This window comes from Pan troglodytes, chromosome 9 (genome assembly GCF_028858775.2).
Source record: "Pan troglodytes isolate AG18354 chromosome 9, NHGRI_mPanTro3-v2.0_pri, whole genome shotgun sequence".
In the NCBI taxonomy this organism is placed as follows: Eukaryota; Metazoa; Chordata; class Mammalia; order Primates; family Hominidae; genus Pan; species Pan troglodytes.
Genome location: NC_072407.2, coordinates 25,083,706 through 25,109,451, shown reverse-complemented (window position 1 = coordinate 25,109,451; position 25,746 = coordinate 25,083,706). Strand labels below are relative to the sequence as shown.

The 25,746-nt window shown below is 37.9% G+C and overlaps 1 protein-coding gene and 1 long non-coding RNA gene across 3 annotated transcripts in view; one reads left to right on the top strand and one right to left on the bottom strand.

Annotated features, from left to right (window-relative positions):
• The window catches only part of NELL1 (neural EGFL like 1), a 910,206-nt gene that overhangs the window by 508,385 nt on the left and 376,075 nt on the right, over window positions 1-25,746 (bottom strand). The gene's annotated exons all lie outside the window — the stretch shown is intronic.
• LOC134807336 (uncharacterized) lies at window positions 1,750-23,922 on the top strand. The gene is made up of 3 exons (XR_010147510.1): window positions 1,750-1,779; window positions 20,466-20,521; window positions 23,901-23,922. It is a non-coding gene; the product is annotated as an uncharacterized LOC134807336 (long non-coding RNA).

Below are 25,746 nucleotides of genomic sequence, written 5' to 3'. Positions count from 1 at the left end.
AGACTCTAGATGAATCCCAAGTAATCTACTCAAAGATGACCCATGATGGTTACCGAAGATTATTTACAAAATGCTAGAGCTGATGAAAGTTTGTCATCTGCCTCCAAGGTAATCAGATCAAACAGACTCAACATAATTTCCAGGTTTTGAGAGGCTCTATTCCAAGACATCTTCTACCAAATTGATGAGACACCTACAATGTCAGCAACAGAGAAAAAGGAGGGAGGTGGTCTAGGACAGGGTTCAGGGAGTTTGCTATTATAAACGATGGGGAAATGAAGGAAGAAAGAGCAAGCTAGATTAAAAGGTCAGGGACACATTTCTGCGTGTTGTGTGTTCGAGCAGGAAGCAGAACACATGTTAATGAAATATGGGCTACAGCTGTATTGCTGACTAAAATGTACACATATGGCTAATGGCACATATTCTGAATAATCAACAGAAAAAGAAATGTTTTGCTTCTAAGACAACAAAATTAGGGCATGTTATTCCTTACTGATACTGCCTGAGGCAGCCAAGTCTCATTATAGCTTTGAAGCATACGTTCTTCACTTCTTTTTCAGTTCCTCTTTACTGATTTCTCTGGCATGAACAGTAGTTTTGCTTCTCTGTATAAATCTTCACCAAGCTTTATATGCTGGGTTTTGTTACAACTTAACCACCTATCTTTAGTCTGTCATGTTTTATTTCTCCCATCCCTATAAAGAATTGTTACTGTGCTATATTCCTCATAGAAAATGCCAAGAACTTGCAGCATAAAGAATGCTCTTACACAATGAACTATTGATGTTTAAAATGAAAATGGAATTCAAGACTGAGTTCTGCAGCTGGGGAGAAAAAAATAACTTATCTGAGAATTGTAAATAAAACCCAGAGATCACCTTATACAGGACAATAATAGTGAAAGAACTGTGCGGTGTGTAGCTTCCATATTTCAACTTGGATTGTTCTTTCCTTCAAATAATAATAGAGTAATTTATAAGCACTCAGCAATTCTATTTCGGGCCATTGCGCTTGTGCTTAATAATACCCACATTTATTGCTTTGATTATTGTATGCCATTTGGCTATTAGCAACATAAGCTACCCAAACGTTCACCTGCCACATTAGAAACTTGAATGGCTTGCACAACAAAGCTAAACAAGTTACTAGACCAGGTCTTGATAAATATATCTTAGTTGCTAGTTTAAATTTATTCTCTTCTGCATATATTGTTGACAAGGCAACCTAATCCCCATGATAATGAGAAAATTGTGGCTTCCAAATTTTTGCTTCTCACTGGCTTCTGCTACCAAATTGGGCAGCATAATGAAGACCCTGATCATTGTTGTGAGACAAAGTGAGTCATCAGAGATCAAAGAAACTAAGCCCGAAGGAAGGTAAATACATTCACTCAAAGATACTCTCATTATTTAAAGGAAGGAAATAGAAATGCTTCCTGGAGTGATCATCTCATTAAGACACCTATTCAGCCAAAAGGACTCAAAGAACTTTCCATCTTCTCCCCTCTTAGAGCCGAGCTTTGATTCCTGATGTCTGCATCCATGAACCACCTGCTGCTTCCAGGAGCCACTCAACAGTCTGGAAACACAGCTTGCAAGAGAGGGAGACTGGAAGTCAGATTATTCTCAAAGTTTGGCCTTATGAAATAAGACATGGCCAGAGACTGTTTTGTCCAAAGCTACACTGATGATATGAAAAGGGCATTGAAGTTTAGGAGGCTGCCTTCGGAAATGTCATTTTAAACATATCCAGTCTTCCAGCCGCAAAATATTCTTGGTAGTTTTTCAAAATTTATTTCAAAAGATGTAGTAACTTAATGATAATGATACAATGACTACCATTATTATTATTGCCATCTTTACTATTTATTGAGAGGCCAATACGTGCCAGACATGTTGCTAACTGCTTAAGATGCATTATCCATTAATTTTCTTACATAATATTTACTGAGTATATGCTATGGGCACTGGAGTTACTGCAATGTTTAAACCAGAGGTGATCCCTTCTCCAAAGAGAGTATGCAATTCCGGCTTAATTTATTTATCATCACAACAAACTTACTAGTGAGGTGCTACTATTTATATTTTGCAAATAATAAAACTGAGGCCCCAAATTTGCCCAAGATTACACAGCGAATGGGGCAGGATTTAAAACCAAGTCACCCCGACTGCAAAACTACACTCTTAACCTCATAGCTATGGTGATGTTCTGAGATTCTGAGGCAAACCTGGACTATAGGAAGTAGGAGGGCTAAAAACAAGGTTAGCACTTAAAATGCTTAGCGTCTTTACAATGGGAGATGTGTTTGTCAGTTTTTAAGTAAGCATGATAAGTAGGGCTCCCTGTTGTCAGAATAAGGGAGAGAAAAAGTTTTTTTCTGATATTTTCGATCTGGCAAGAGGGATAGTTGACCTGGCTAAGGTCACTCATACTTAAAGATGCTTTTTAAGGCATCTTTAGGCTCAAATCTCAGACAATGATGCTCAGATTTTATGAGACGCTAACTTGAATGTCATGGTTGCTTTGCAACTCATCATGAACTATTGAAACATACTCAAATACTGTACTGAATGGTATATGCTCGGCTCACACAAGACTCTGGAAAAGGCAAGAAATAGCAGGTGCCAAAATTAAGAAAAAGCATGGATGCAAACCTAGAAAATAAGCACATTCTCTGTATTAATGTATTTTTTTGCAAATTAGGAAAAATATTGTTCAATTTTAGTAGCAGAATCCTCATGGAGCCCCTGGAACAGCAATAAGATTTACTGCTATTGAATCAGCCCCAACATCTGGTTTTCTAACTCCTTTTAGCTCTTACTTTAGTCTCTGAGAAGCCAGCCTTATAATACCATTTGGAGAGTATAAAAAACTCTAGATTAAAGTTCATCCAGGATCCTCAAACACCAAGTCTACTAATTTTAAAACCTTCATTTCTTTATAAGGGCAGTTTAACTCCTGAAATTTTCTACGTCTATTAAATGAGAAAACCTCCAAGGAGACAAGATATGTATAGATACTAGTGTACATCCAGCTGCCTTTGAGTTTTCTTCTCATTTAATTTAGTACAATGCTCCATATTGAAATCACTGTCAGCATATGTTTGGCGTTAGGCTACTTCAAAAAAAAAAAACAGCCTTGGAGTGACTCAGTAAGTAGGTTAGTCAAGGTGTGAGATGAGCAAACCCGTCATTTCAGGCAAGGAAACTATTTTGTCCCTCCAATATACGTTATCACATGGTTCCTGACAGCATCATTATTATCTATGAGCGTCTATCTATTTGAAAGAAGGGAAGGAATGAAAGTAAGGATTTATAGCGCACTTACTGTGTGTTGGGCATTGTGTCCACACACTTCAACTATTTAAAGCTTAAAGAAGCTCAGAGAGGTTACATGGCTTTCCCAAACAGGATCACACAGACAGCAAGTGGTGAAATTGACAGGGGAGCCTGGCCTCCTGCCTGCAAAATCCATATTTTTCTAGTCTACACCACTGGCCCTTAATCAGTGATTCCCACCCTACAGTATCACAATCATTTCAGTCAAGAAAGATACTAAAATTCTACAAATAATACTTCAAACCAAAAATCTAGTTAATTTTAAACATAATTTTAAATATATATGTCACACAATGCTTTGTATGGAAGAGTAGCTTTAATTAGATGACATCAGGTCAAACAACTTCACAAAAGGGTGGGACTTACTGGACTAAATGCATAGATTTTACTCCCCATGTTGCTTCCCTTCCATTCCCCCGCCCTCCAGAGTGCCAGTCCCTCTATTAAGTCAGTTGCCAGCCATCAATAACGTCCAAAGACTCTACTTATTGATGTCTTTAAGTGGTGTTGACAACTTATAGAAGCTCTCACTGTAAATGGATGATACTGTGAGTAACAATTTTCCATGCAATGAACCATTCAAAAGAGTTGAAGAACAAACACATCTGTTTTCTTTCTTTTTTATTTTTTCTAACTTTTATGTTAAGTTCAAGGGTACATGTGCAGGACGTGCAGGTTTGTTACACAGGTAAACGTGTGTCCTGGTGGTTTGCTGCACAGATCCCATCACCAAGGTATTAAGCCCCGTATCCATTAGCTATTCCTCCTGTGTCCAAATTCTAAGGCCTTCTGTTCATGCCAAATGGACACAGACGTTCACTACTTTCAAATCCAAATTGCAAGAGCCAAATGGAGTGTTTCCACAAGAAAGAAAATTCTGAATGAAAAGCAGTGTCTGGTTGTATTCTGTAGGATTTGAGTCCAAAGAAATGTGGACTCCAAAGGAATGTGTACATTTATGTATACACCCATGTTTAGAGCTAATCCATTCCCTTTGTCACTGCCTTAATTTAGGGGCTCCCCAGGCACCAAAAGCCTCATTTATTTAATACATATTAAGCACTCTCCAAGGCCCTGAAGATTTCCTTCAGGCAAACTTTAGGTATTCAAAAGGTAGTTCTGCTCAATTAATTCAGCCCCAAGTATTTATTCAATGCACCTCTAGCCACACTGCACAGCTATTGGAGGCCCTTGGGTTCCTGAATCTAATCGTCAATAGCAAACAATCTGCATTATCGGTGGACTGGCCTTTTTGCTCTGCAGCCCCGCCCACTGGCTGCACCCATTTATCTCTGCATACAAATGTGTTTTCAAGTATTATGTGTGTTTTCAGTGTGTATGTGTGTGTTGAAGGGCAAAGAGAAGTGAGAAGAGAGGAAGAATCAGACTAATATAGCAAGTTCCTATTCCATGTCTACATTTATTCCAGGCCACTCAGTGGATTCTAATTCTTATAGAATTATCCGTTGTTTATCTAATGAAGTGGAAAGAGTAGACTTGACTCAGATGGTCCTACTTTAAATTCTGACTCTACTATTTATCAACTCCATGGTCTTGGGCAAATTAGTTAAGCCTTTTATGTTTATTTCTAAAATGGAGAGAATGTTGTGATGATTAAATGAGGTAATATATGTAAAAGGTATAAAACTGAACATACCACATGATATGCACTCCTGAAATGTTAGCCATCATTTATATCAATAGGGCCCTTCTTGCACAAAGACCTCCATTCATCCAGGCACAGGGTCTAGGTTACATCCAAAGGCCACTAGACACCAGAATGAATACATCTCCATCTATGAGAAAAATGTACTTAAAGCAACAAATCTGTTAAAGAATATAGTTCTAGAATAGAGGTCTTTTTTTTTTTTTTTTTTTTTTTGAGATGGCGTCTCACTCTGTTGCCCAGGCTGGAGTGCAGTGATGCAATCTCGGCTCACTACAACCTCCGCCTCCCGAGTTCAAGTGAGTTTCCTGCCTCGAACTCCCAGGTAGCTGGGATTGCAGGTGTGTGCCACCACACCCGGCTAATTTTTATATTTTTAGTAGAGACCAGGTTTCACCATGTTGGCCAGGCTTGTCTTGAACTCCTGACCTCAAGTGATCCATCCACCTTGGCCTCCCAAAGTGCTGGGATTACAGGCGTGAGCCACCATGCCCGGCCTAGAATAGAGTTCTAAACAAAGTGACAAATCTGTTACAGAATATAGATTATACTATTTTAGAAATATATCTTATTCATGGTATATACTAAGCCAATGCTCTCCAAAGCATTTTGCAATTCACCTGCAGTTAGTTTTCAGACTCCTTCGTTAACACATCTTTTTCTCCAAGGAAAGAGAACTTCCTCTCTGTAAAATTTCTTCATTAGTTTTTCCTTTGGTCAAAAACATTTCTGAAGACATTCCTCTGAGCACTGTGAGTTGTCTTCCTCCCAGCATACAGGTTTCGGAAGAGCAAGCCTTACTCTAATTAGAGACAGTAGTGTTACATCCCAGACTGGGCCAGTGAGATTTTTGAACATTACTTTAAAATGCAAGACTTTAAAAAAAAATCATGTTTGCAAAATTAGAAGGTTTTAACTCTCCCAAGCAGTCAGAATCTAGGACATTTGACTTAAGCGCTGTCCAGAAATTTCTCCTAATCATTTCCTTTCCTCGTACTTGTTAGGAACTCTTATGTTTAAAAGTTACAACTTCACCACAAATTCCCCTTTCAGATGTGAAAGCAAAGCAACAAAAATGAAGCACAAAAATAATAATTATAAATATACTTTCATGAAGCTAATTCCTTACTGTGAAGGGAGAAAAGGTAAAAAGAAATAGCAATATAGGAAGGAATATATGTGTCAGATGGTCTCACTTGCTGTCTCCTTCATACCTTAATAAAAGGTAACTCCAAGAGGGTAGGAACTCTATTTATTTATTTATTTATTTATTTATTTATTTACTTTTTTAATTTTTTTGCAATGGAGTCTCGCTCTGTCGCTCAGGCTGGATTGCAGTGGTGCAATCTTGGCTCACTACAACCCCTGCCTCCTGGGTTCAAGCGACCCTCCTGCCTCAGCCTCCCAAGTAGCTGGGATTACAAGCGTGCACCATCACACCCAGATAACTTTTGTATTTTTAGTAGAGACAAGGTTTCACCATGTTGCTGAGCAGGCTGGTTTCTAATTCGTGACCTCAAGTGATCTGCCCACCTCAGCCTCCCAAAGTGCTGAGATTACAGTCATGAGCCACCACACTGGACCTGGAACTCTTTTATTCAGTGTTATATATACTCAGTACCTAGAATACTTCCTGAAAGATAGGCATTCTAATAAATATGCATTGAATGAATGATAGCAACCTTTATTTTACAGATTAGTGAGCTGATCAACACAGAGAGAAATAAATTAACTTGCCCAAAGTACGCAGAGAAAGGAAAAGCTGTGGATTGAAAAGTCTAAATCCCTAGTCCGTATTTTTGATTGTTTCCTTTTGTACTTTTTTATGTTGTATTTAAAACAAAAATAAAGGCCAAAAAATCATCCTGCTACCAACTCCACTAATACGGTAAGAGAAGAACGTAAAATACTTATCACAGGCAACTATCCATGCAAAGTGTGAGATGATCACGTGAGGAAGGCAATTTCAGTGCTGACTGTTAAGATTTTCTATCACAGCAGTGAAAGTGGTGTACTAAGAGAACAGGGAGACACAATGTCTTTGTGAAGAGATTGGCAGCTTGAAGTAAGGTAAAGAGAAAAAGGTGTCATCATTCATCACTCAAATATCCATCTGAAAAGCCTTTTGTTTCATTACTAGCAAGGACTCCAAAGCAAATGGGCACAAAAGAACAATCAAATCTGATGAACCGTATTCATTTAAAAGTGAAACTAAGAATACCACTCAGGAATAGGCTGCAAATCAGATAAATTGTAACATTCAAAATTACAACTGAATTAGGAACAAGTAGGGTAGACATGGGTGAGTTCCCCTACAAAGGAACAAGTATTTATAAATGGTCCTAGCAAGTCCATTCTGATGAACAAGGGGAAAATAACTTGATCTTTAAAAATTCTAGTTTGATTTTTCTTAACTATTTCCTCTTTCTTGTGTAGTACATACAATATCAGAACATTTAATCTCAAAAGCACTTATTCAATTGAATACAGAAAAGACATTTCTTTGCATATTCATTGCAAAATCTTTTGCCATTTTATAGTAACTAAAAGTGAATTCAGAGTTAAAATGAGCAGTGTCCCCTTAGAATTATTTACTCCACAGTTAACATCTAGCCCTGTGTAACATAGCTAGGACTAGATTTCTCTTTGAATTCAACGCATGCAATCCAATGCCAGGTTATCAGGAAAATAAAAAGATAATCCATTATCAAGGGTGGTAAAAACAAAATCAATGTTTTGTGTCTTTTTTTCAGCCTCTTAATAATTCTATAGAAATCCTCACTGAATCAGAGTGGAAAATAGTTCCATAATGACATGAACAGACCGTATTATAGCAAATAGAGTCAAGGAGCAAAATCATCCAATCATTCTAGCAAGTTCAAGATAAGTTGTATGAGAAACAGAAGGTAACTTCTGAAAAATGAATGTAGAAATTATGTAACAAACCCTAGGACATGGTAAACACTTGGATTTCTCTAAAATCCTGCTTTTATGAAGCTAGTGAAAACCAGATCCTTTTAAAGGTCCCTCTCAGAAAACACAGCTTTCTAACTGTTCTCGGGGTATCCAGAGTCATTTAATCCATTAGGCTTATGAGCCTATAAGGTTTTTAGGAGCCTATAAAAACCTTAGAGAATTGTATAAAAGAAAGTATGTGCTCAAAAATTCAAAAAGAAGACGACATAATCAGACATAATCAATATTAAGATGTGTTGATTTGTCTACACAATGTACCACTGTATCATTAAATTCTACACTGTTAAAAATTACAAATTGTAAAAAATATGTTTACATCTGAAATCAACTTGTAGGTCAGATTTTCTCACTTAAGTATGCATAATGATTGCTGAGGAATCAAAGTGATTTGTGAATTAAATGGGTAATCCAGGTCAAATAATTTCACAAGCAAAATTATTAAACTGCTTTATAATTTTTATAGCAAAATTGCTATTTAATAGGAGATGTGGGTGTGTTTTAATGTCTAATATGAAATGACATGGGTCGTCTAACGTAAGAGCACTTAATACCTACAAGGAGTTTAAATGCTACCTCTCCACCCCCCACTCTCCACTCTTCGCCACTTTCCCATCCTTCCTCCATAGAACCTCCAGAGTGACTTTTATAATGTGCTAATATAATCAGGCCACTCAGCTTATACTCTTCAGCAGCTTTCCATTGCACACAGGATAAAATCTGAACTTTTTACCATAGCCTAGAAGACATCCAGTACCCAGTCTTCCCTTGGACTACTCAACCCCTCACTTTTCAATTTCGGAGGAAATCCTATCGGCTCTAGCTTCAAAACATCTCCAAAACCTGACCGATTGTCACCCACTCCTCTCTTAACACCCTGTTCTGAACTACTATCATCTCGCGCCTGGAAAATGACAACTGCCTCAAAACTAGTCTTCCTTCTATTCTTGTTTGTTATAGTCCATTTTTACCACAGCAGCCTGTGTAAATTTATTAAAGAGGAAGTTAGTGCCATTCTCCAAATGGAAGAGTTCACTCAGAAAAAAGTCAAAGACTATACAATGGCCTATGAGGCCCTACACCATCTGGCCCCTTGCTGCCTCTATTTCTCTCCTCTCCCACTGTCTTCCCTGGCTCTGGTTACAAGGCCCTTCTAGCTGTTTCCTGACTATGACAGAAACATACCTGCCTTCAGCCCTTTGCACTGGCTATTTCCTTGACAAAAACATTCTTCTCCATGATTGCTGCAAGGCTAACTCCATCACTTCCTTCAAGTCTTTGCTTCAGTGCCACTCTCCTAGAAGATCTACACTGACCAGTGTATTATAAATTACAGCCCACAGTTTGCCAATCACACCACACCAACACTGACAATCTGTTTTATTTTTGCTTTCTCCCATAGCACCAACTTCAAATAGTTTTTATAATTGATTTATTAGTTACTTTGTTTATTGTTGTCTGTCTCACCTGCTGGAATGCAAGGTTCAAGAACAGGAATGTTTGATATTCACTAATATATCTGAAGTGTCTAGAAAAATGCGGCTCAATAAACATTAGTTAAATGGTGAATTAGTCTTTTTGCTCTTCTCACACTGCATTTTTCAGTCTGTTGTGTTACAAAGAATTTGTCTGGTCTTTGTTTCAGGCTCCTGGCACAGAGCTTCTAAAATCCTTGAAATTTCTCAAGTAATATAAGTGTGTCTTTGTTATATATGAGCCTCCTTTATCACACATGTGTTTATGCTAATGAAATAACTCATGGTGGACCCCTAGATAATGTCAGGATTGGGGCTGGTCACCAAAAAGAAGAAGCATATAATTAGAGGGTTGGGATTTTGAAGCAATTTGACCTCCAGGGAGAGAAGGGGGACTAGAGATTGAGTTCAACTAAATGGTCAGTGATTCAATCAACCATGCCTGTGTAATAAAACTCCAATAAAACCTCTGGACACTGAAGCTCAGTGGAGCTTCCTGGTTGGTGAACACCTCAGTGTGCCAGGAGGTTGATGCGCCCTGATTCCAGGGGAAGAAGCCATGGAAGCTCTGTGCTAGGGCCTCTCCCAGAACTCACCTTCTGTGTCTCATCGTTTAACTGTTCCTGATTTGTATTCTTCTTAATAAAACTATAATCAGCTGGGCCCAGTGGCTCACATTTGTAATCCTAGCACTTCAGGAGTCTGAGGCAGGGGGATCACTGGAGCTCAGGAGTTCAAGACCAGCCTGGCCAACATGGTGAAACCCCATCTCTACTAAAAATACATATACATATACACACACACACACATTAGCTGGACCTGGTGGCATACGTTTGTAATCCCAGCTACTTGGAAGGCTAAGGGATGAGAATTGCTTGAACCCAGGAGGCGGAGGTGGCAGTGAGCTGAGATTGTGCCAATGCACCCCAGTCTGGGCGACAGAGTGAGACTCTGTCTAAAAAATAAAAAAATAAACAAATAAATAAACAAACAAACAAAAAAGGAAAACTATAATCATAACTGTAGAACTTGCCTGAATTCTGTGATTTGTTCCCATGAATTATCAAGCCCAGGGAAGGCCATAAAAATCCCCAGATTTATAGTCAATTAGTATGAAATGAGGGCAGTCTTGCTGTGGAATGTGCCCTTTAGCTTGTAGGATCAATGGTAATTCCAGGGGGTTAGTGCCAGAACTGAATTGCAGTATACCAATTGATGTTGGAATATAGTCCCTCAAACACTAAAGGCAAGTGAACCAAAGTTCACTCCTTCTACCTTTTGGTTTATAACTAGTTCATGAAATAGAAAAGAAAGTTTAGCCAAAAGCTTTCTAATTAATAGATTTATTAATAACTGGATTGACAACTGTGGCTTAGATCTAAGGGAGAATGGAAGCTTCTAGTCTTCTCATACTTCTAGATCAGCACTACTCAAAAGAAATATAAGCCTCAAATCTGAACCACCTATGTAATTTTAAGTTTTTCAGTAATCACCGTTAACAAATTCAAAAGGGTAAAGCTAATGTTCATTATATATTTTATGTAACCAACTATGTCTTAGATATTAGCCTAAGTTATAATCAACACTAAAAAATTATTAATGATTTTACTTTTTCACATTAATTTATGAAAATGTAGTGTGCATTTCACACTTATAACACATCTCAAATTCGACTAACCACATTTCAAGTGCTATCAATAACCACAGTGGTAAGTGGCCACCATATTGGATGCATAATTCTAAACATTTGAAACTACCTTGGGGAAAAACAGACCAACCAGTTGCAAGTAGACAATCTGGAGAATGTATGGTCTGAGGCAAGTCCTGCCTAACTCACTCCCTTCAAGGAGAGAGAATAGAAAGACTAAGGCTGAGTTGGAGGAAGAATGAGAGTTCAGCTAATTGAAAAGAACACAGACCGTTCCTAAAGAGATTTACCTCATCTAGTAAAACATGGCTCAGTTAATGTCTCAGACTCCTACCAGCCTAACTGGAGACATGAATGAGAAAGAAGCATAAATGCTCCCACCTCCAGTTCTCTGGAGGAGAAGCAAAAACGGACTTTTGCTTCTCTACCATCGACAGCAAAATCCGAAGTATCAGCGAAGACTATCTCCCTTTCTCTCACTCTAAGACCTTTGCAAATGTTAATGACAGTTCATGTTTCTTGAGCAAGGCACCAAATTGAGCAATGTAAGAAATATATTTTAATCTAATCCTTAGAGCAAACCCCTTTTTCAGATGGGTAGACAAAAGTATAATGAGGTTAAATACCTTGTCCAAGGCTAGCTAGTCAAAAGTGGATCTGGCCCCAAAGTCTAACTTCCTAACTAAAACTTTACAGTGGAACAGCTTTCTCCTTCTTTTTTATCTGGTCAACTCCTGTGTACCCTTCAAAGTTCTACTGAAATATCACTTCCTCATTGAAGTCTTCCCTGATCTCTTTGATAAAGCCAATCCTACTGTCACTCCACTCCAGTCAATTCTATTTCATTATTCTGGTTGATTTAGTGTTTTATCATGACTTGAAATCATTTTACACACACACATACACTCCTCACTTATGTGTTTGCCTACTGTCTGGCTCCACCAGAATATAAGCTCCATGTGAACTCAGGCTTTATCTGTCTTGTTTACTGTTGTATCCCCAGGATTTAAATCTGTGGTTAATGCATAGTAGGAAGAACTAACACATCTACCAGCAGATTTAGGCTGGTTGTTAGGCTTTGCAATATCAAAGTCCCTTTAGGCATAAAAAAGAAAGGGTGGGGCCAGGCGTGGTGGCTCACGCCTGTAATCCCAGCACTTTGGGATGCCGAGGCAGGCGGATCATGGGGTCAGGAGTTCAAGTCCTGCCTGATCAATAGGGTGAAACCCCATCTCTACTAAAAAATACAAAAATTAGCCGGGCATAGTGGTGCACACCTGTAATCCCAGCTACTCAGGAGGCTGAGCATGCCTGTAATCCCAGCTACTCAGGAGGCTGAGGCAGGAGAATCACTTGAACCTGGGAGGCGAAGGTTGCAGTGAGCGGAGATCATGCCATTGCACTCCAGGCTGGGCAACAAAGTGAGACTCTGTCTCAAAACAAAAACAAAATCAAAAACAAAAACAAAGGTGGGGGATGTCCACAAACACAAGTGCTTTCAGAGATAATGGAACTAGTCCTAGACAATTCAAGAATTTTCTTCTTTTGTACTCTACGTCTCCCAACTCTCTGGCTCATTATTTGCTACATAATGGAATGATGAAATCAATAATATAACATTTTACCAGATGTCAGCAAGTATAATGAGAACTAGGTTGCAATGTTATATAGAAACATACACACACACAAAGACAATCCCCCATAATAATGATGGCATAGCTAAGGCACATATTCACAGGAAGCAAATGACTGAACTTTTTAATTAACAACAACAGCTAACTTTTTTAAGTGTTTACAGGCTATTAACATGTATAGTTTGATTTAATAATCACAACAATCCTATGAAGGAAATAAAATTTTCATAATACAGAAGGAGAAATTGAGACTCATAGAGGTTAAGTGACTTGCCCAGTGTCCCTAAGATAATAGGTAGCAGAGTCAAGATTCAAGACCAGGCTGTGGGAGTTCAGAGCCATAGCTGGGCCAAGTGAGGCTACAGCTACAGATACGGCTTGTAGAAATGAATGGTGACAGCATGGTCTTCCTAGCAGAAGCAGAGAGTGACACCAAGGTCCTATTTACCTAATTAATGTGCCTAACCCCATGTGGTTCATTAGCATAAGGCATGCTACTATGGCTAGTGTGCTGGGTCCAGGCAGATGGGCTCTTGAGAAAATAAGAGCTTTTTAATAAATTTGACCAGTTTCTTGTTACTAGACATTGTTTCAAGACTTTCTCTATTTTAAATAATAGATAGAGAAATATATTGGCATATTTATGCACAACCATAATCACAAGATGTCATAAGATGAACTGATTTTTTAAATTTAAGGACATAGCTCCAACCTCTGACTCAGCAAAAGCCTATTCTACTTAATTCCAGTAGCAGCAAAGGAAGATGCAGTAGCGAAAGGCAAACCTATTTATTCATCCCCATGCTCTGTTATTCCTGGGGTCCTATAGGGCATAGAAGAGATGACTACTGTCCTACAGAGTAGGGGAATTAAGTCATATTATGTTAATCACTTTCAGACCCTGGTGTATATCAGAAAGTAAAAAGCTCTTAATTTCTCCAAATTGGTAAAATACCAATTTTTCTATGGCTTGGTGAAATAAAATATTATACCAGGGTAATTAATACTTTCTTATTGGGATGTCTTTTGGTATCATGAGGACTAAAATCCAAGAGAAGAGCAAAGATTCTTCTTGGGGAGTAAGGGTGAAGGCTACATTTAAGAAAGGCTTTCTTAGAATGGATTCAGAATGAAGTATGAAAAGCAGCTGGAAAAATCCCAAGGTTCCAGTCAGCAAAGGCAGCAAATGTTCACTGAGTACTGACTATGAGTTAGGTACATTTTTTTATCTGCAGATAAAAATTTGAAAACAAAAAAAACAAAAAAAAAACTTGTTCTGTGCCCTCAGGAAGCTCGGAAACTCAAAGTGTAGATGTAGAGATGGAGAGTTAAGAAAATGCAACTGCCATAAAAAAGGTGAAACATATGTAAACCTCTGTTCTACCATAAAGAAGGGTACCATTTGTGCTGAGCCCTGAAGGATAAGCAGGATTTCACAATTCATCCTGTGCCCAGTATATTATTAAGTGTTGAGAATGTAAAGGCCAATGGTACTCAAACAGAGAAGATCAGAAAAAAATGATGATTGGCCACCAAAGGTGGCTCTGAGTCCATATTCAATGCAATTTTATTTTCCACTTGCACAGAAATCATGAATCTCATCCTGGAACTTGACACAAAACCAAAAAGATAACAATAAAAAGATGAAAGAAATTAGGTTCTATAAATCTGTGGGAAGTCCCACAGCTAAGCTAGTCCCTCTGACACTCAATGCAAGACCAAGTGCCCTCATCAAAATTAGATGTCACATTTCCATAAGATATTCTAGAGCTCTAAAGCCCTGTTTATATAAATAATACATCACTACATCTCAGTTAATTATATCTCCCCCAAAACCCACAGAAAATGCACTTGGCACTGTGGAGAAAGAAAAAGTTCATGTTAGATCTAGAAGATCACCCTTCTTTACTAGTAGAGGATAAACACAAATATCATCACCATTAGAGTTTTGCCAGTCAGGGGCTTAAGTGTCACTCTGCAAGCAAGATAAAATGCTACAAAGTCTCCCACCCCATTTCCATAATACATCTAAATGCACAGTGTGAAACAAGAAATGACATTAAGTGTGCTTACTAATAACAGCAAAGGAGAACAATGATTTAATTTAAACAAGCTAAACCAAACATTTGCTTCACTTAAAGCTTGGAATATGTCATTTCATTAAATCATGTTTTCATTTCAGAAGATGACTGTCAGACTCAAACTATTTTATTATAATTGAAGGAGGATATAAAGACAATACATTTTTAGGCAAAGTAACTCAAAATGTATTCTAATTTTAAAAAATTGTAATGAACTTATGAATCTGTATGCCTAAACCAGAAAGCAAATTTGTACAGATTTGTTTCATAGGCCTTCCATGGTCCCATACCCATACAATTGTCTTTCTATCCATCAGTCTATCAGTTATATATTATGAGAGCTCTGCCCACTGGTGAGTATTAAAATCTCCTTAGCCTTGTACACAGTGACATTGTTTATATTTCTGGAACTTTCTATGGCCTAGATTTCAAGCTCAAACTCAACCTCCTCTTCTGAAAGATGGCAAACAATTGACATAGCAGCTTTTAATCAACAAACTCTGCCTATAGGAGAAAGCATAAGAAAAAAATAATAACAGTTTCTTTAAACCATGTAAGCATGTTTGGAAATAATTCTAGTATTAATTTTTTCCTAGCATAAAAATAATTTATGTTCATTATAGAAAAGTTAAAAAACACAGATAGGCAAAATTTTAAAAACTATCCATAATCTATAGTCAGTTTTTATATTTTGGGGATACATTTTTAAGTACTGGTATAATTTTTTAAAATAGGAATTTAATTAAACACCCATCTGCAGCTTGTGTTTTGTATACACATAATAATATACCAAATGTTCATTTCTTTTCATTGCATATTCTCTATATTATTATTTTAAGTACTACTTTTTAATTGTATGGATATAGACTAATACATTTGACCAGTTTCTTGTTGTTAAACATTGTTTCAAGACTTTTTCTATTTTAAATAATAGGTAGATAAATATATTGATATATTTACAAACAAGCATAATCACTCCTAAAGATAAATTCCTAAGAGTAAAATTGCTGGCTCAGAGGATATGCAACATTTTAAGACACTTGATGAAACTGACAAATTTCTCTGGTAAAAAAAGTAGCTCCCATCCACTTCCCAAAAGAAAAGTGAGAGGGTGTCCTTTTTCCTGCTGGTGTGATCTTTACCTAAGCTTGTCTTATTTGATAGATGAAAAATGCATCTAATCATTTTAGTTTGCATATATTTGATTAGCAGAGAAATTTAACAGTTTTCAATGGGCCATTTATGTCTTATGAAATGCCTTCTTATGTGTTTTGTTTTGCCCCATCTTTAAAATTTACATGTTTACCTTTTTTCTTATTGATTTGACAAAGTTCTTAATATATTAAGGATACACTCACTCATATATATGGCAAGTTTGTTATCTTTTATTTTTCAAGCCTTCAAACTTTTAAACTCATAAACCCCTTTTCTTATCCTTTTTCTCCTAGAAATTTCTTCATTTTTTTTGTTTTTGCTACCCAAATATTTTTACAGTGGAAATCACTGTCATAATATAGGCTGTAGCTAGAAGCCAAACATGGTTTTCAATCATATTTCTGCCACTTACTCCCTGTGTAATTTCAGGAAGTAATTCAGGATCCCAGAGCTTCAGTTTCCTTATCTGTGCTAGATAATCTCTAATATACTTTCATGTTCTAAAATTCAGTACTTCTATGAATTGGCAAATATGGAAGTTTTCATTTGATGTGCATTTATGTTTACAGGAACATTTATTTTAAGTTTTAATAAAAAATAAAATGTAATGTAATGGAGAAAAGAGCTTGCTAAAGTAATTGATTTGTTAAAAGAATAAGCTTTCTGTCCAGCGAGAAAACATGTGTCTCAAATGAATGTTCCTTTAAAAGGTAGATTTTCCAGAAGACTGTATTATAACAACCACAGTTTGTTAGTGTTCCTAAAATGTTCCCTGAAATTTACATAATCCTCCCTCATTTTTTTAGATGACAACACTGAGGTCAGAAAGGGAAGGTGACTTAATAAGGAGTTAGATGAAGAGTAAAACAGGGACCCAAACCTCCTCACTTCTGAGGGGAAGTTTTTCTGCTACGGTACCTCTTTACCCTGAGATCCCAACTAGAATCAGTTTGACTTCTAAAAGTTAGCAAATAAGGTATTATTGTTTGCCAATATCATAATGCCATGGATAATACGATGTCATATTATTCTTGGAAGGGACTTTCATGAGGGGAATGCCCAAGAAGCAATGTAGCTCAGCCTTTAGGAGCCAGGGCTATTGAACTGCTGCCCTGCTTCATTCAGTCTGACTCTATCCCTACTGTCTCTGTGATCTGGGCAAATTACTGGACCTCTCTCACTTCAGCTTTTCTATCCTCAAATAGAGGATATCCTCATAAGCATGTTGTGAAGATTAAATGCATTAATCCATGATGAGTGTCTGGCCCAGAGCCTAGACCACTGATAGTGCTCAGTAACTGTTGGCAGTTGGTAATACATTGACCTAGATATTATAATACTCCAAAGTATACAGAGTGGAAGTCAATATTCCCGTCTAGCCCTCCTTTCCCATCCTCATTATTACCAGAAGTAAAAAAGAATTATTTGAATAACCAAAAAGTATTTCTAAATGATTTTTACTGAGCTTCTGTGGTATGTTCAACACAATCCTTAACTGTGTAGGAATAGAAAATGAAAGGAACAGTCCATGACCCAGTGTTTTGCCTTGAGAGGCATCCCTGACCCACCTCTCCCACCTTGGCCATGTTTAACCAATCCCTCCTGGGTACTCCCTCCATTCAGTATGAGATCAGTCAAAAAATAAAACCATCGGTCAATATCTTTCCTAAATAAGACCAAAAATCAATTAGAAAAGATAACAGAAGAAAGAAGGTTTCTATTCATATTAGTGAACCAGATGCTCAAAGACACAGTAACAGATTTATAAAGAATTATGTAAGGTCTATAAAAAGAAAATAAGCTTTAAAATTTTATTAAGGGATATAGAAGTTGACTTGCAAAAGAGGGATACTGTGTTCACATAAAAGTGTTAGCACTCTCAAAACTATTTATAAATCTAATGCAATTCCAATTAAAATGTATATTTGAAATTTGATACAACTATTAGGAACACCTAGAAAAATCAATAAAAAAGAATAAAACAATTTTTAAAGGAAAAAGAGAGAAAAATTAAAATTGAAAATAAGCTGAGCTAAAAATATGTATAACCTGATAATAAAAACACAGCATAATGCTACAAAAACTAAAATTCTGACTTAGGTATACATAATTTTTTCCATATAATAAAAGACATTTTAAATTGGCAATAAAATTAGGATTATTTAATAAATAGTTCTGGTACATTTGATCAACTATTTGAGAAAAAAATAATAACATTAGACACCTACCTCACACCATAAGGCAAGGTAGCCACAACTAAACAATTAATTCTTTAAAATTAAACTATAAAATCGTATAGAAATTAAAAATAGTCTACCAGTGAGGACTGACTTTCAAATTATAAAAGCAAGGAAAGAAGCAAGATGATAAAGATTTTAAGGGTTTGACATAAATCAAAAATGTCTGACAATTCATGAACACCATTAAAGAAAATTAAGAGGCAAATTATAAACTTAGGAAATAACTGACCATCTTTTAAGCCATAAAAATAAAAAAGACAAAGATGAATACACAAATAGAAAAATGAGCAAAGGACATCAATTTGCAATTCACAGAAGAAATAAAATGCATAATATGCATACAAAAATGTTTAATATATTAGCAATAAAAATAATGTAAGTTAAAACAAAAATGGGCTCTCACTTGTTTACCTAACTTTGTAAAAAGAAAAATATTTATATTACAGAGAAAGGGTAAGAGAGAGAGAAAAAAAGAGAGGGAAACACACAGGCAGAAATTGGAAGAGTTCAAATCAAAATGTTAACTATGGTTTATCTCTAGGTAATAGGATTATGGATGGTTTTATTTCATTTTTAAGATTTTTCTACATTCCAACTTTTCTGTAATGAAAATGTATTGCTTCTGAAATCATGGAAAGCAATCATGTTTTGAAAGATACATAGGAAGAACCTACAAAATAGTAAATGGGGAAAAAAACACTAAGTTCTTTATTGCTGTTGTTATTCTTATTGTTTAGATTTCATATAAGCAGAAATTGATTTTGACCAAGAATCTGGTTTATCAGAGAGACACATTCGCTCAAGAAAGGCACCCTGCAGCCTGAAGGAGATCTATTGTAAACATGGACACATATACAAAGAAAAGCAATTTTGCCAAACAATTATGTTTTAGGGAAACCTTCCCAAGGCCTGACAATTTCTCCAGCTCCATCTGTTTTTGACTGATGGAGACTGTGGCAGGATGCTCTTGAAAGTGACAGAAAAGACTGAAAGAAAAGCTGATGGTTTTTTCCCTTCACTGTATGGGACTCAGGAAGGTTTTCCTAGCACCATCTGCTGCTTCTAAGCTAACACTGAGGATGCAGTACTGAGTGCATCCCTCTGTGTTCCCTGAGGAGGGCTCCTGCCCTGAAGTCTTCAAGGCTCTTGAAGAAAGCTCAAAGCTGTAAGAGTGCAATTAAGTCCAAAATGGGTCATCCTGAGTTCATGTCCTTTGCAGGGACATGGACGAAGCTGGAAACCATCATTCTCAGCAAACTAACACAAGAACAGAAAACCAAACACCGCATGTTCTCACTTATAAGTGGGAGTTGAACAATGAAAACACATGGACACAGGGAAGGGAACATCACACACTGGGGCCTGTCGCGGGGTGGGGGGCTAGGGGAGGGATAGCATTAGGAGAAATACCTAATGTAGATGACAGGTTGACGGGTGCAACAAACCACCATGGCACACGTATACCTATGTAACAAACCTGCACGTTCTGTACATGTATCCCAGAACTTAAAGTATAATAATAAAAAAAATGGGTCATCCTAACACAGACCAGTTCCAGCTTTACCCACTGTTCAGGTTGGGACGGGAGCCCTCCTGCACATGGGCTCCAGACAGCTGACATTCTGCTTCAGTGGGTGGTCTAATATCAAACACAGAGTGTCTATCTCCCTTCAAGCTGCCTGGTGTCTCTGCCACAAGCCTCAGTGACCCAAACTGTCTTCCCTTATCTACAAATTCCCCACCTGATTTGGTCCTGCCTACCATTCCAACTTCATCTTTTATCTCCACCTCCCACTCCCTCGACTCACCCACAGACACTGGACTCCTTGTTTCTTCAAACATGCCAAGCTTGTACCTGTCTTGGGGCCTTTGCATCCGTATCCCCTCTGCAGTGGATTGCTCTACTGCAAGGTTTGATGTGGGGGCTTCTCCTCACTCAGACCTCAGCGACCTCCTCAGTGACCAAACTAAATGCACCAGTCCTCTCGCCCACTCACTCTCCAGAGTCCCAAATATAACCCACTTTATTTCCTTCACAGCACAGCTGGAGATTTCCTTCCTCACTATTTCTTCATACCTGGAACTGTAGCTGGCATATAGACGACTACTCGATAAATGTTTATTGATTGACTCACTACATTCATAAATTATTGGCTATACTCCCAACATATATGAAGAATGTTACCATTCTTACCACCTCTGTTGCTACCATGTGGTCCAAGATACCATCATCTCTTCTTGGATTTTTCTAGGAGCCTCCTAAGTGATCTGCCTGCCTCCCCGCTTGCCACACTGATCCTGTTTAAATGTAAGTGAGATCATGTGACTGTTCAGTTCAGACTCTTCTGTGGTCCCAACTTCACCCAAAGCAAAAGCAAAAGGTCTTACAATGATGTACAAGACCTTGGAGATCCTGCCTACCCTAATCTCTACTTCACATCCCACTTTCCCCCATCTCACCACACTCCAGACATAATGGTCTCCTGGTTGTTCATTCCTGTCTTGTGGCATTTGTACTGGCTATTTCTTCAGCCTGAAACGCTCTTCTCCAGATACCTACATAGCTCACTCACTCCATGCAGGTCTGTTTTTGGCTACCTTCTCAGTGAGGAACACCCTACTAAAAATCGTACGCTTCCCACTACCAGCATTTTCCATCTCCCTGACTCTGCTATATTTTTCTCATCCACACTTGTCATCTTCTAATATACTATACAATGTACTTATCTATTATGTTTATTTTCTATTTACTCTTGCTAGGATGTAAGCCCCATAAAAGCAGGGATTTTTCTCAGTCTTTTGTCACTGTTACAGCCCCCTCCCTGGCCCCTAGAACAATGCCTGATGCATTGTAGGTTCTCAATTTTTGTTGAATGAATGAAAGAATGTGCCAGGAGAAGAGAGAAAACAAGTATTTATTCTGGCAGCACTGGTGCTAGACATGCGGTGAAGATCACTTCCTTATCCCCCACCACTCCTAGCCCTGGAATCTACAAATGAAAAGTGTCATGTCCCATAGATGGGAGGCCATAGTTACACGGATGCTAATAACAATCCAACCACTGGATTTCTTTTTTTATTATTATTATTTTTCTTAGTTTTCTCAGGTTTTATTACTTTTCTCAAGTTTTTGGGGAACAGGTGGTGTTTAGTTACATTAATAAGTCCTTTAGTGGTAGCTTCTGAGATTTTGGTGCACATATCACCCGAGCAGTGTACACGTACCCAATGTATAGTCTTTTATCCCTGAGCCCCCTCCCACCATTTCTCCTGAGTTCCAAAAGTCCATTGTATACTTCTCATGCCTTTGTGTCCTCATAGCTTAGCTCCCATTTACAAGTGAGAACATACAGTGTTTGGTTTTCCATTCCTGAGTTACTTCACTTAAGAATAATGGTCTCCAACTCCATCCAGGTTGCTGTGAATGCTATTATTTCATTCCTTTTTATGGCTGAGTAGTATTCCATGGTATATGTATGCCACATTTTCTTTATCTACTAGTTGATTAAGGGGCATCTGGGCTGGTTCCATATTTTGTCATTGTGAATTGGGTTGCTATGAACATGTATGTCAAGTATCTTTTTTGTATAAGGACTTTCTTTCCTCTGAGTAGACAACCACCGGATTTCGAGCATTGGGTGCAGAGTCCAGGAAGTGAGAAAGGTGTCTACATGAGGCTCCTGACCCTGGGATCCATTTCCATTGGAAAGCCATCAACCTCAGCAGCTAGGACAACCTTGGGGAGCCAGTAAGGTGGTGAGGAATTGTAAGAAGTAGCCTCCTGAACCCCAGATCTATAGAGACACAGCCACTTGGCTATCTAGAATAGATCCTAGAATTACAGAGTGTCAGAATCAGGTGGAATCTTTGTGGTCCTAGAGTCTAACCTCCTTACTATACAGATGAGAACACTAAGTCCCAGAGAGTTTAGGAGGCTATGAGGTGACCCTGGTATTTCTTCATCCTAGTTAAAGAAGAAGACAGACATTAACAGAGAAAACATTTTAAAAAATCATTTATCTTTAGAAGCAGTTCTTACTGACCCTGAACCAAGCCTTGTAGGCTGATCCAGGACATGGGTCTGAATAGTTATGTGCCATAGAAGATTTAGAAATAATTTCTCTTCTCCGAGTCAGATAACACTGTATATTTTAATTCTTCCAGTCATTTCAGAGCCTGTGCTATCTAACATTCATATGACACCTTATTAAATCAACTTCCTTCAAAAAAAGGCCAATTTAAAATAGATTGTCTCAAAAATTACATTTATATAATTTATGAGTTTTAAGTAATCTCTATTCAGATTGTCACTTCCAGGAATCTGATTAAAATTATTAGTTTACTGAAGAAAGATTGAAGCTGTTAAAAAAAAAGCGGGGGGCGGGGGTGGGTTTGCAAGTTTTCCTTTTTCAGTTTCTTCACATACCCCTAATATCACAATGCTAAATAAAACCATACATATTATCTCATGTGCTAAGAAGGAGTGGGGCAAGCCAAGTTAATACTGCTGACAAAGGCAGATAATTATATCTTATATTTTTTATTCATCGCCTCTGAAAGCTTTTAAGATGCAGCATTAGCCATCACCAGTGATTGACGTCTACATCTGCGTTTGCTTGTGGCATCAGTTGTCAAACTAACGTTTGATTAACATATATGTTTCCCAATTTAACTTTTAAAGCATTGAATTCAGGCCTGCAATAGGGAGTTACCGCAAATTAATGGCACGGATTAATTAACCTGAAGTCAGCCGTTCGGGACCAGACTGACCAATACGGTGAAACACCGTCTCTACTAAAAATACAAAAATTAGGCAGGAGTGGTGGCATGCACCTGTAGTCCCAGCTACTCAGGAGGCTGAGACAGGAGAATTGCTTGAACCTGGGAGATGGAGGTTGCAGGCAGCCGAGATGATGCCACAGCACTCCAGCCTGGGTGACAAAGAGAGACTTCATCTCAAAAAAAAAAAAAGTTATTGAGTCAATATCTCACTCTGAGGCAGCAGACTCTAAAGATACACCCTATGGCAGTGGCTCTGGATAGCAAAGAAAGTGTTTATGTGCAGTTCCACACATTTAATCAAATGCAATCTAGCTCTCATCTTGGGGGGAATTTGCTCTATGTTCCTTAATGACAGACCTTACAAGTCACTAAAGTTTCTGGCATCATCTAGAAGCCAAATCAACTAAAGTTGGCTAAAAGAGATGTAATTTCTTTGGGAGAGAGAAAAATTTGAAAACTCTTACAATGGGGTGGCTGCTCAGGAGAAGTTTCAAAAACAAAATCAAAAGCACGTTGAAAAGGGTAACAGTAAAGTTTCCTTTAGTAACTGCAGGGGCTTTATGGACTAGCTCCCTTATAAAGACCTGAAACATTTATTCCTTCGGATTCTGGAAGTGTGGGTAACTGACAGCTTTCAGCTGAGTCTCTTTCTGGGAATTTCCCTTAGTGGAGAAGAGCTGCCTCTGTCGCAATAGGATTACCAGAATTATGTCTCCTTCCTAGGGGGTACATCCAATGACTAGCGTCTGCCAGGTTGATGTGATCCATTTATTTCAATGCAGGACAACTCAGCTGAGCCATCCCAGCGTCAGAGCTTCCTGTGGAACTGGCTGAGGCTTTTATTGTGACTGCATGGCAGTTCAACTTCTCCATTGTCCTGCTCTGTTTCTTCCATTTTTTCACAGATATCGATCTTGAGAAGACCCCACCAATAAATTCCTGCATGCTAGTCTCCAAGTCAGAGTGTGCTTTTTGGGGAAGCACATCTTAGAGACTCTCAGCAGCACTGAGCTCTGTCTTGCCAGCTGGAACAATAAAGGGCAGCAAGCATGGAGGGAAGCCATGGCATAACAGGACAATGCCAACAGAGGAAAATGAGAGAAGCCAGTGGAGGCGTGGACATTCCATGTGCATGGAAGGGAAGGGAGGGAAGTGAGAGCCTAAGAATCGTAAGGTAGTTGGTAAACAGTGCTAAACATGCTTATGGCTGTCTTCCTGTGGTTTGCATAGCCCCCGGAAAGCAAGAATCATCTTTGTTTACAACTCGAAAAGGTCAAGCCTAAGTCACAGGTGCCAGAAAATTAAAAGGAACCCAGCAGGTTAAAAACTCCTCTCCTGTAAGAGGGAGGATGAGAAGCAAGGGAACATGGTTACGTTATCCAAGAGAGGATTGTAAAAGGAAAGAAGACATCAACAGAGTGAAGGAAGCAAAGAGACAGATCATCATAATTAGGAATACAAATGAGGATTTCACAAAAGACCCAAAGGTATGAAAAACACTTTCACTTTTTTAAATGAATATGAAAATTCTGAGGAAACAGATAACTTTCTAGGAAACATGACCATAGATTGACCCAGAAGTATAAAATGTGAGTAGATCAAAAAGTGTAAAATAAATGAAAAGACATCTAGCAATTATTTTCAAAAAAAGCTCCAGAGCTCTTTTCACCAGAAAGTTGTTTCAAACTTCAAAATTACCAATAGCTCCTATACTCTATTAGTATCCTGAGTTAAGGAAAAAAAAATGGATGTTTCCTAATAAGTCATAACTGGGTCTACTCTAGGGTGGGTAAAAGAGTCAGAAACAGAACACAGAAAGTAGTACCCAACTGTACAAGAAATGCCTTATAGGGCAATTCAGTGTGGAACTGCCATCAGCATAAGGGTGTAAAGGCAAAAGACCTCAGCTCTGGGCCTCCCTGACTTGAAGCATTCACCTTCTACGTGATGCACTGGTTACCTAGTTTTTGGCACACTTCTCTGAAGAATTAGAGATGCTGGGGAGCAGTGTCCATTCGCTCACATCCTCAGCTGCTGTACACCCTTTAGACTGCATGTTAGCTGGTTCACGAAACAAACCAAGTAGAAGTAACATTAAATTAATTGTGAGTTATCATTCTTGAACCTAAACTAGCCCTCTGAAGTCTGGCTAAACATTTCCTGGCCCATTTTATATGTTAGCATAAACTTGGTACTAAAACCTAATACAATAACACGAAAGAATCAGAAAGATAGCTCCAAGATAAAAGCCAGTTCTGGTGTAAAATACTAGGAAACAGTATTTAAGAAATTTAGAAATTCTAGAAATTGTACATCTGAAATGTTAAATAAATTGTATACTACTACTAACTAAGTAGGCATTTGTTCAGTAATGCAAAATGGCTTGACATTAGAAAAGCTATTAGCATATTACATGACATCAAGAAGTCATTTATTAATAGCCATTAGGTCCATCTAATACATGCCTAAAGTAAATGTGGTAAAATTTGACACCAATTATTATAAAATTGTATTATAAAAAAGTATTTCCATTAAATTATAAACAAAAAAACAGGGGGGGATGCATACTATCATTTTTTCAAACATTAGCTACCATCAGAAAGTTCTGGCTGACAAACATATATAGCAACTGAAAAGAAAGGGATATAATTGGTAATTTTTTGCAGAAAGTAGGTGGTTTGTTTTGTTTTATCTAGACTTCCCAAGAGCAACATTTCTCATACTTAAATTCACAGAAGCCTAAAAGTTCAT